Raw genomic sequence first — 12,546 nt, forward strand, 5'->3', positions numbered from 1 at the left:
TATCATCAAATTGTTTCACATACACACATTTATCAGTATTATTGATTAGAAAACCATACGAAAGAACAATTTGATCAAATTTTTCGTGCCATTGCTTTGGAGCTTGTTTCAAACCATATAAAGATTTAACAAGTTTGCAAACTTTCTTTTCTTTCCCCGGTTCTACAAAGCCTTTAGGTTGGCTCATATAAATTTCTTCTTCTAATTCACCATTTAAAAAGGCAGTTTTTACATCCATTTGATGAATTTCTAAATTAAAAACACAAGCAAGTGCAATTAAGACCCTAATGGTAGTAACTTTAGAAACAGGAGAATATGTATCAAAGAAATCTACACCTTCTATTTGTTTACACCCAATCACAACAAGTCTTGCCTTAAATTTTTCTATAGATCCATCAGTTCTTAATTTCTTTTGGAAAACCCACTTACAACCTATACTTTTACAACCAGGGGGAAGATCAGTAAGAAACCAAGTTTTATTATTTTTAAGAGAACTCATTTCATCATTAATAGCTTCTTTCCAAAAAGGTGCATCAATAGACCTCATGGCCTCACCATAAGTTTTAGGATCATCTTCAAGCAAAAAAGAGCAAAATTCAGAACCAAAATCCTTAATTTTTTTAGATCTTTTACTCCTCCTAGGTTCAAACACAATGTATTTATTAATTACTACAAGAAGACAAATTAGAACAAGAAGTATCACAAACAAATTTAGACAATTTATTTTTCAAAGGAAAAATATTTTCAAAGAAAGTAGCATCTCTAGATTCCATAATAGTACCATTAGAAATTTCAGACACTTCTGAATTAACCACCAAAAATCTATAAGTAGTACTATGCATAGAGTATCCAACAAAAACACAATCAACAGTTTTTGGTCCATTTTTCCTTTTCTTATTAATGGGGATGTTTACCTTTGCTTGACACCCCCACACTTTAAGATATTTCAGATTTGGTTCTCTTTTTCTCCATAGCTCATAAGGGGTTTTTTCAAAATTTTTATAAGGCACTCTATTAAGAATATGACATGCAGAATACAAAGCTTCACCCCACATATTACTTGGTAAACCAGAACTTACAAGCATAGCATTCACCATATCAAGCAATGTACGATTCTATCTTTCCACAATACCATTAGATTGAGGAGCATACGAAGGTGTCACTTCATGAATAATACCATGCATTTCACAAAAATTACTCATGTCTAAAGATGTGTATTCTCTACCTCTATCAGAACGTAAAATTTTAATTTTTCTTTCTAATTGATTTTCTACTTCTGTTTTATATACTTTGAACTTATCAAACAAATCACTTTTGTGATTAACTAAATACACATAACAATATTTGGAGAAATCATCAATGAAAGTAATAAAATATCTCTTACCACCACGTGTTAACACATCATTACTATCACATACATCACTATGAACCAATTCAAGCAAGTTAGTTTCTCTTTCAATACATGTAGTAAAACTTTTTCTAGGTTGCTTTGCTTGAATACATGTTTCACATTTTTGTTTTAAATCAATGGAAGCCTTAGGAATAAGATTAAGAGACATCATTCTTTTGATAGAATTCAAATTCACATGTCCAAGTCTAGCATGCCACATATTAGAACATTCAACATTTGCAACAAAAGAAGAAATATTGGATATTTTATTAATAGATTGAGACATAAGACTTAACTTAAACAAACCATCACAAATGTAGCCTTTACCAATAAAATTACCATGTCTCGTAATAACAACTCTATTGGATTTAAAAACAACCTTGTACCCTTGTTGGACTAACAAAGAAGTACTTATTAAATTTTTCCTAATATCAGAAATATGATAGACACCATCTAAAACAATAAAGTTTCCTGAAGATAGCTCTAGCTTCACTTGACCTTCTCCTAACACATGTGCCATACTCCCATTCCCCATGCTCATAGTACGTGTGCTTGATTCCTGATATAAAGAAAATAACTTTTTATCAGCACACACATGAACATTAGCCCCGGAGTCTATAAACCAATCATTTGAGTTAAAAACACAATTTAACTCAGGGCTAGTGACATGGTACCTGTCAGATGGGGAATCAGAGGCAACACTGTTGGTAACAACATTAGCCTGAGGTTTAGGGAAAGACGTGGGTTGACGATGACGTTGAAAACAATTCTTAGCCAAATGATTAGCTCGCCCACAAACAAAGGAAAAATTTCATTCCCCGAATTTTTATCCTTTGGCTTATTGTTGTTATTAAAAGCATTGTTCTTATTTTTACAAAAGGAAGGCTTTCTACCAAATTTATTTTTGTTAAACCCATGCCTTTTGAAGGACTTAGAGAAAGGTTTGCTAGAGCTCTCAACAAGATAGGCCTTAGAGTGAGAATCAAATTTTTGCAAGTGTTTTTGAGATGAATGATGTTTATCCTCAATGTGGAGACATACAATCAAATCATCAAAGGTAAAACTTTCATGTTTATGTTTCAGGCTTCGAGCAAAATCAATCCACGAAGGAGGCAATTTTGAAATCATGAAAGCCACAAGCATAATGTCAAGCAAAACGATTCCTTTCAATTTCATGTCATAAACAATGTTTTCAAATTCATGGATCTGATCTGAAATAGATTTTCCATCAATTATTTGAAACTCAATCATTTTTTTACAAGAGTAACGACTTAAACCTTTTTCAGCAGATCCATATTTCAATTCAAGTGCTTCCCATAACTCAAAAAAAGTTTTGGTATGGCAAAAAATATTATATATGTTATCAGCCAAAGCACTTAAAATGCGTCCATGACATAAAATATCTTTATCAGAAACATCATGCTTAATGGTTGCATTAGTTTGAACTATATCAGTAGAGGAAGTTGAAGTTTTTATTTCTCTTTTAGAAATCACAGAGTATAAATCCAATTTAGTAAGCCATAATTTCATTTGTTGTTGCCAACAGAAAAAAATTTCACTCGTAAATTTTTCAGGCTTACTGGAAAGGGACTTAATCATATCCATGGCAGACATTTTGATAAAATAGAATGCTACTGCAGAAAAGACTATGCAAGAAGAAAGTGAAAAATAAGTTTTTCTCTCTAAGACGGTTAGAAAATAAAATAAAAATGAAAGAAAATAAATATGAAGAAGGTCCACAGTCTTGAATTAAATAACAAAATAACAGTAGCAAAATAAATTTAATTGACAACACATGAATAATGCATTATAACATACAATAAGCACAAGGAAAAAATAAATTAGGGGAAGAAAAATATAGCCTGGGTTGAAGCGCGTAAACGCTATCCTTAGAGAGAAAACGCCCCACTGCACTGGTAGGAAAATTTGATTGCGCTCCTCTCCTAAAATACGACAACCCGTTGGTTTCGATCGTGTGCAGCGAAAGGATCCCTGAACCTTCTGAACACCAATGCTCTTGCTCTCATAAAAATAAGTTTTTATAGGAAAAGAAAGAGACAATTTTTTTGGGAGAAAGAAACCAGACGTTCTCTGTATCCTTTTTTAGAAAAGAGGAAAGATATATATATATATATATATATATATATATATATATATATATATATATATATATATATAGGCACTTTTGTAACAACAAAATATGACCGTTGGAAAACTAACCTACAGTTGTCACAACAAACATAACAAACTAGTTGACTCATTAAAACAAAATCTTAAAAAAATCTAAAATAAATATTTTATTTTATAAAATAGAATTAATATAATTAATATATATTTATAAATTTTAAATTAAAACACAAATATTTATCAACATATTGTACTAGGACCTTCTTGGACGGGGGTGAGGATAAGGTGTCCCATTGCCAGTCCAGAATTGTAAGGGGCTCGATGAAGGGGTGGACCCTGATGAAGTGGTGTCCCATTAAAACACAAATATTTATCCTCCGAAGTAGAAGGTGGTGGACCCTGATGAAGTTTCAACATTGATACATGAAACACCAGGTTAATCTTGGATGAGTCGGGCAACTGAAGGTGATAAGCCATTGAACCTATGTGTTCCAGAACTCAATAATGTCTGTAGAAGCATTTGGACATTTAGTATAAGTGGATCTAAGCTGGCGGAGTCGAACATACACCCAATCACCAACCGAAAGGGAGACATCACAACAGTACGCGCCAACAACTTTCTTCATTCCAACCTGAGCTTTGGCTAAACGATTCTTCAAGGTTGAGTGTAATTGGGCCCTGATAGATATTGAGGGACTGACGGTGGTGGTTTGCCATAAGTGGCTTCAAATGGAGAAACATCAATGACAGAATGAACAGTGGTATTATAGGACCATTCTGCAAGCGTGAGAAAATAAAACCATTGGAAAGGTTTGTCATGAACAAAAGTGCCAAGACATTGCTCAAGGGATTCTGTTGAGGACTTTTGTTTAGCTGTTGGTGCTCATCCGAAGCATGGTTCCATTGAGCCAGAACAATTTCTTCCAGAATTTGCTGATGAAAATTAGGTCATGGATACTTAATTTCCTCTACAGTATTAGGCTTTGGCAGTAATACTGCACGGGAAGACATGAAGTTTGCACACAATCTCCATAAAAACAGCAACTTTATAAGTTTTATAATTGGTAGGCAAAGCACCCAAGTCTCCTTTGGTAAAGTGATCAACAATACCTACACCCGCATACTGAATCAAGTGGGGCTCAATAGAGAATGAAATATTGTGCCTGCCTTTTATTCCCTCTGCTACTTTTATTCCCTCTGCTACTTTTTTCCTCTGCTACTACTGTTACTTAGCTACTCCTTTGGGCCGAGTTGCTATCATAAGATATGTATTGCTAGTTGGAGGCTTCTTGTGATGAAAGTGTGATATCTTCAAGTAGTGTGATTTGAAGATTACTATGCAATTTTTTCTATTTTATTCTAATAGACACTGATGAACAACTACATTGAATTGGAATTTATACTACTATAGATTTTGTTTTGCTTTTGCTTTTTATTTGTATATTTTATTGGTAATAGGGAGTTAGTATATATAATATTATTCCATATAATTTCAAGAGTTAAAAATTCCTTCTTTTATTCTTTTAACGCGAACTTTCTTTCATAAACATGTAGATAAAACAGTGGGAATCACATTGAACACATGGAAGCAGAAGCTCGACATCAACTATAAAGATGATGCGTTGAATTCAATTTTTTACAGGATTATTTAATCAATCAGAAAAATGTAATTTTTACACATTTTTTGGACTTTAATGTTTTTTACTAGAAGGTGTTGTACAACCTTTTTATCTACTTATGTGTTGTGGACATATAAGTAATAATAACTTATTGAATATTTCATAGTTCAAAAAGATATTATTAAAAACAAAATAATAAAAATTATAAAGTAAAAAATAATGTATTTATACAAGATTTGAAAAATTCAATTTTTTTTTAAATTCGCTGGAAATTTACCTGCGGAATTTTCTGCAAATTTTGAAATTCGCAGAAAAGTATCCTGCCTTTTTTTACAGTGGGTTATTTAATCAATCAGAAAATTGTAGTTTTTACACATTTTGGGACTTTATTGTTTTTACTAGCAGGTGTTGTACAAACTTCTTAACTACTTATGTGTTGTGGACGTAACAGTAATAATAACTAACGGAATATTTCATAGTTGAATTTTTTTTATTAAAAAAAAAAATATAAAAATTATAAAGTGAAAAATAATATATTTATATAAGATTTGAAAGATTCAATTTTTTAAAATTCGTGGGAAATTTACCTACGGAATTTGCTGCGGATTTTGAAATTTGTAGAAACATTTCCTGCCAATTTTAAATTCGCAGGATCTACGAAGCTTTTACAATTTGAATCCACAGAAAAATTTGCAGGAAATGCACTTCCTGTGATTTTTTTTTGCAAAATCCGCAGGAAAATTCTCATTTAATCGACATTTTTCTAGTAGTGAAACTGCATGCATCTACTTCTGCATTTTCTAATGATAATAGTAGATATATATGTCCTTAAAATTGGTTAAAAGAAGTTTAAACCCCATTTTGAATCCATGTTGACACGAGTGCACTTTCAACATCAATTTGAGATTGATTGAGGAAGAAACCGATGCATCAATAGGAAGAAACCATAATTAATTATTTTTCCAATAAATAAGTTTTCCAAACATGAACATCTGTTTTCCTTAAATTAAATTTAAAATTTAATTAATTCATTACTTTTAAAAATTTCTAGTTTTTGTTTTTTTTTTCTTTAAAAAATTCTTAAATGATTTATAACAAAAATTTCAATAAAGTAAATCATTCAAAATATTCAATTCAATGTTATTTATAATTCATTTTTATATTTTAAACTTTCATCCTAATAAAAAAAATATTTAATAAATTCTTGTTAAGATAATTTTGAAAACTAAACTTTAATTCTCACTCCATATTGAATTTTTATTTTAAAAACATTTTTTTATTAATGTTGTAAATATATTTTAACCAAACATATTATTATTTTTCAAACATTAATGGTTTTAAATATACACGTCATTATATTTCATATTTATTTGAATTTTTTGCAATATGTAAATTATTAATTTCTTAAAAATTTTAATTTTTGAAAAACTTATTTTTTTGTTTAAATTGAAAATTTAACTTTGGTCTTCATTCAGTTATATTTTTTTATATAAATAATAATAAATTATTTTATTGGTTTTGTAAAGAAATATTTCAAAAAACTTTTTTTTATTATTTCAAGTGTAAGTTATTTCAAATTAACATTTAAGTATGTTATTTAATACCTGTTTTATATATTTACAATTTTTAATACTATCTTTATGTTTAAAATATTTATTTAAAATTATTTTTACATCAGTATTTCAAATATCAACTTTAATTATGATAATATTTTTATTTTAATAATTAAGGCTTTTTAAAGATTCCTTATGTGTATATTTTTATTTAAAAAAATTTGATGTTAAGATTTTAAATACGAACTTTAATTATTATTTTTATCTTTTATTGTTATTTTTAAAGATAAATAATTTATTTTATCATTTTTGTAAGGAAATATTTAAAAATAATTTGTTTTTTTCAAAAGTGAATGATACAAAGTGTTTATCATTTATGTTTTTGTTTTCGAAATTGTTAAATTTGTAATTATTTTGAAACAATTTATATCCAAAAAAATTATACTAGGTATTCAAATACCAACTTGAAATCATAATTTTAAAATTTAACTTAATAGATCCAACGTAACAAGTATAAAAAAGAAATATTTTATTTTATCAAGAACCTATAACAAAAAATAAATATTATTAGAAATAAAAGAAAAATAAAATTTACTAAATTTCTTAAGAACTTAAAACATATATTTTAATTTAGCCTACCTAAAATCATATATTCCAAAACATAAGCTGTGGACATAACAAGCTATACTAGATACCACCCTATGACTTATAAAAGCATGAAGTAACATTTAACAAAAGATTGAAAAGCAATGAACATTGCATACTCTAACCAACGTGAAATGCCACAGTGGAGATAATCATCTCAGTTTTCATTCACTACTCTTTTATGACGGTTAAAAGATCCATTCAACGACGGTTTACAAACTGTTTTTATATTTAATGTCATAAAAAAGTTTAACTTTTTACAACAATTATAAAGTAACCATCTTAGAAAAGTTTAACTTTTTAAGACGATCATTAGCTAACGACCGTCTTAGAAAGTGAACATTCTAAGACAGTCATTAGTTAACAACCGTCTTAGAATGTTTATTTTTTAAGACGATCGTCTAATAACCGTCTTAGAAAGTTTACTTTCTAAGACAGTCATTAACTCACAACCGTCTTAGAAAGTGGACATTCTAAGACGGTCATTAGTTAACAACCGTCTTAGAATCACTTATTTTTCAAAAAATATCTAGAAAGCCCGTAAAAGCAATTATTTCTCCAAAATAAGTTGAACCAAGCACACTAAATTACAGGAACTTCTGTGATAAAAATTTAATGCTTGGTTATGGTTTTCTCCTCCAGCTTTGAATTCAAACTCTACCCAGACAATACACAATACCAATTCACAATTGAATATATGATAAGAGTAACTTTAAACATATCAAAGTAAAAATAACAAACTCATGAACAACATAGTTTAAAATATACCCCGAAAACATCAGTCGATAACATTTTTTACAATCACCAACTCAACAATTGTGAACAACTCCAAGCAAGCACTCCCGCTCAACACATTTAAAAACATAAACAAATATAAATCAAGTAACTATTTGGATATATCCATTATTATAAATAAAGAAAAAAGATCCATTATAACATGAAGAATTAAAAGATTGAAACATAGTGAAATAATATATAAATACCTGTTATTATACGTCAACAAAGATGATTAAGATTATGCCTGATAGTCTAGACTTGGTGCTCCAATCTTCCAACCAAAATTTATAATTAAATGTCAAAAAAATGTAGAAAATAATATACAAATGCAAATTCTATCTTCTACAGGATGCATAATCAAACATGTAATTATTTGTTAAAAATATTATATATATATATATATATATATATATATATATATATATATATATATATATATATATAACATAATAGAAAACTGAAATTTAAGTTTCCTTCAAAATGTTATACGCCATTAGAAGCATCATTATTTAATAAATAAATAAATTATAAATGAATATAATAATTATAACGTTTCCTAGACATTGTTGACCTCAAATATTGATAACATGTGATTAAATATGAATCTTTGTGGTTTATTTTTTAGTTGGAATCAATAAAGCACATGTAAATTAATTACGTAATTATATTATCAAATAGTTTTGAGAACTACTTTTAATCTAGTCAATAGTCATTATATTATAAAACTTAGCTATTACGTTCATTTCGTTTATCAAGTTTTATACAGACTTAAATTACAAATTACATGTTAATATATATATTGCCTCAAATTAATAGAGTTGAAACAAAACTTCCAATTGAAATGAAATTCTTTTAGTATTCATATGTTAATGCGCTTTTATATTAGAATATAAAGTTAATTTTCTGACTGTAATTATTTGAGCTTTATTTTTTAAAATTAATTAATTAAAAATTATGTATCTCACTCTTTCACGATGGTACGTGAAATTAATATTTTTTTTTCCAGATTTGATTAATTTTAAGGTACAAGTAAAAGTGATAAATACATATAAGCAACATCAATTAGCTGAAGCAATTGCTTACTCAGTTTCTCTTGATCCCTGTTCACCAATAACTCCTGGACTTCTTGGTCTACTAACAGCCTTGTTCAACTGAAATAAATAAATAAAAAGCTCAATTTGCATAAATCTCAATTTGCATAAAGCAGAATATATGACCATAAAGAGAATGACATTATTTTCAATACAATAAAACAAAATCATAAAATCAATCACTGACCGAATTCATGCAAGTGTGCATTGGAAAGAAAAATGAAATAAGCAAGAGGGAAGCACAAAAAAAGATTACATCGTGATGTTGTCTTTACCTTTCTTCTTTGATGGGTCTTTAGTAGTTTGTGAGCAACCACTGATTTGAGAGAGAGAGGAAAAGTGAGAAGCTAAATAAATAGCGCAAGGAGAAGCTGTGCACTTGGGTTTTGTCAGGCTTTAAAAGCCACAAACCTTTCAGGGGAGTTCAAGATCTCATAATAGAAAACTGAGGAATTTAAAGCTAGACCTAATCGGATGGGATGTGTGGGAGGTAAATCAGCCTCTGCTGCAGTGGTAGCAGACTGCAATAACCAAAAACATACTTGGGTTAGGTAGGGGATGAAAGGATAAAGTATTCTGAAGAGGAAACTCATTTTGAGTAAAAGTTATTCCAAGACTGATTCAAGAAACAAAACAACTCACTTCGAAAGAATAATTGGCATTAGTATCAATAGATGTTACAGAAAATTGCAAACTTAATGTGCATTGACAAGAAAGAATACGTAAAATTAAAGATATTTATGTGGAGGATGAAGCAACCCACTCTTTCTGGTGGATTCTAAAATTAGTAAAAGTGTAGAAATCATTTACACATTATATATTATTTTCTCAATCAGAACCATTATTTGTCTATTGTCAATGATATGAAGTTTTACAACAGGTTTGAAAGAAAAATGAACTTAACACAACCAAAACAAACCATGAGATTATTTTGTCTACCAAAACCAAAATGAAGAGCAAAAGAATCTTAGATTAATTGCTAATAGGCACTGCATATTTGCAATAAACCCGGTAAACAACCATCCATAGGATAGAAAACATCATATATAATGCAAAAACATTAAAACAATATAAAATGCACCTCATATGCTTTCATAGACTGATCAACAGCTTCCTTCTTCTCATTGCCTGACTTATATTCGACAAGATAACAATAATAATCTCCTTTCCTGCAAGTAGAACATTTCAGCATCCCTTAATTCACTTGCACAAAATAAAAAATAAAAAATATATCACACCAAAACAAAACATGTGGCAGAGAATGAGACACAAATCCTCACATCTTATAGTAAAACACAGTGGATTCACCAGCTAGTTGACATTGTTATTTGTTCCTTTAGCATTGTCACTTCGCTAAGCAACATCAAATCAATAAAATTTGGCTTGTAATCCTACACCAGAAATGAGTGTTCATGTTGAGTGCCAAAACAGAGAAAGTGCAAATGAGAAAGGAAACATCAATGTATAAAATTTTTAGAAGCTGGGAAGTGGATTATTGCCACAATAATGTGCTAACCTTGTCGAGTAGTACATATATGAGATGCACTGATATTCAACACCATATTTTGCTTCTCCTGGTCATGAATGAATTTCAAGAGCTTTGCAATTTCATGAATTATATTTATTCTCTGAAGCCAAATCAGGTTATCTGCCTCAGCAAAGTAATTAAGTAAATCATTTATCTTTGTTTCCTATCATATATCAAGAATTCAAGGACCAAAAATAATTATTGAAATGGATTAAGGATTAGCACATATCATTCAATAACAATAAAAGGGCAACAACTCCTTAGAGGCTCTTTCATTTCTTCTCCAATTAAAACGAGTTTTAAAATTTCCCTTGAACCGTTGACATTTGAAGGTGATAAACATCAAAGCTTGTAATAAAGTAATTAATACCTTTCATTATTACGTTATCCAAAGTATCAAGTGGATTGAGATCATACACAAGTCCCTTTACATCTCTCCCAAGTACAACCAATCAACTTCATCATATTGGGGTAACCTTTCAATGTTGGATTAGTTCAAAATTTTACTTCCTCCTGAAAAATAGAACCATTGACTTTTCACAATCAGTGAGACAAAATTAAGTTGGAAGCAGGATAGGAAAAAAGGTCATTTATGAGTGAAAGAGATAGAGAGAGCACTTGCTTTGATAATCAAATTCTTATCATTATATTTGGAACTTATTTGTTCCATTCTTTCACCACCCCATATCTTCACTACTACATGTTGACCTTCAAGGTTGCCTCTATACAATCTACAAAACTGTGTCAAGCCAATGAGATTGTTCTAACCGAAATTGTTGGTACATGCTTCCAAATTCTGAGATGAAAACTCAACAAGAGCATAGATTAAGAACAAAGATTGGAATTGAAGAGAATCAATTTGGTTTTATGGCAAGAAGGTCTACAATAGAATTTATTTATCTTCTATAGGAGCTAATGGAAAGGTACAACTACAAAAGCAAAGAAAAATACTTGCATGTGGTTTTTATTGACTTGGGAGGAGGTTCCCCTCCCTTCCCCAGAAGCCATCGAAGTGTTCAAAATGCTAAACCCTAACTACCGCAAGAAGAAAAGGGAGGAAATAGGACTCACCGAGGAAGAGTTATACGCGAAGCAGTTCGAGATCAACAGCGACATTCCGGAGCCTCTCATGACTACATGCATGCCAGCTCCTCCCCCGTCTCCTTGTCCGTACAGAGGTAGGTTATCCCGAGCTCACCGTGACCCAGCTCACGGCCCAGCTCATAGCATGCCTCGATCTCGCGGCCCGTCGGGGACTTCAGAACGGTGAGCTTTGACCCATTCGCGGCAGCGGCGGCGTTAAAATCGTAATCGAAGTGGTTTTCCTTTTTTTCCCTTTTCGCCTCGTGTCGCCACATGACTGGCTGCCTCGTGGCATGTGTGGACCAGGAGGAGCTCGTGTTCATCCGCGAGGTGCATAAGGTGTAGGCGAGGAGGGTGATGCTGGAGGAGGTGGAGAGCTTTGGATATTGGATTGGGAAACGGGAAGAGGAGAGAAGAAAGAAGAAGAACGGACACGAAATTTGTTCGTGAAATATGAACGGATCCGAAATTTGTTTTTTTTTTTAAATTATTCAAAGACGGTCATTATAATAAAACTGTCTTTGTATCAGCTTGCTTGTTTATTAAAGGCGGTTATTTCAATAACCGTCGTTGTCAATTTTGTGAAAATTACAATAATGCCACCGCTATTATTTTTACAACGTGTTACATTTAACCGTGGTAAGTGTGATGTCGTAAAATGGCATTATTGTAGTAGTGATTTGACTGCCCTCTTTCTCTTTCACTCTTGAAGTGTGTTAATATCCATAAAGAT

This window comes from Glycine soja, chromosome 9 (genome assembly GCF_004193775.1).
Source record: "Glycine soja cultivar W05 chromosome 9, ASM419377v2, whole genome shotgun sequence".
Classification (NCBI taxonomy): domain Eukaryota; kingdom Viridiplantae; phylum Streptophyta; class Magnoliopsida; order Fabales; family Fabaceae; genus Glycine; species Glycine soja.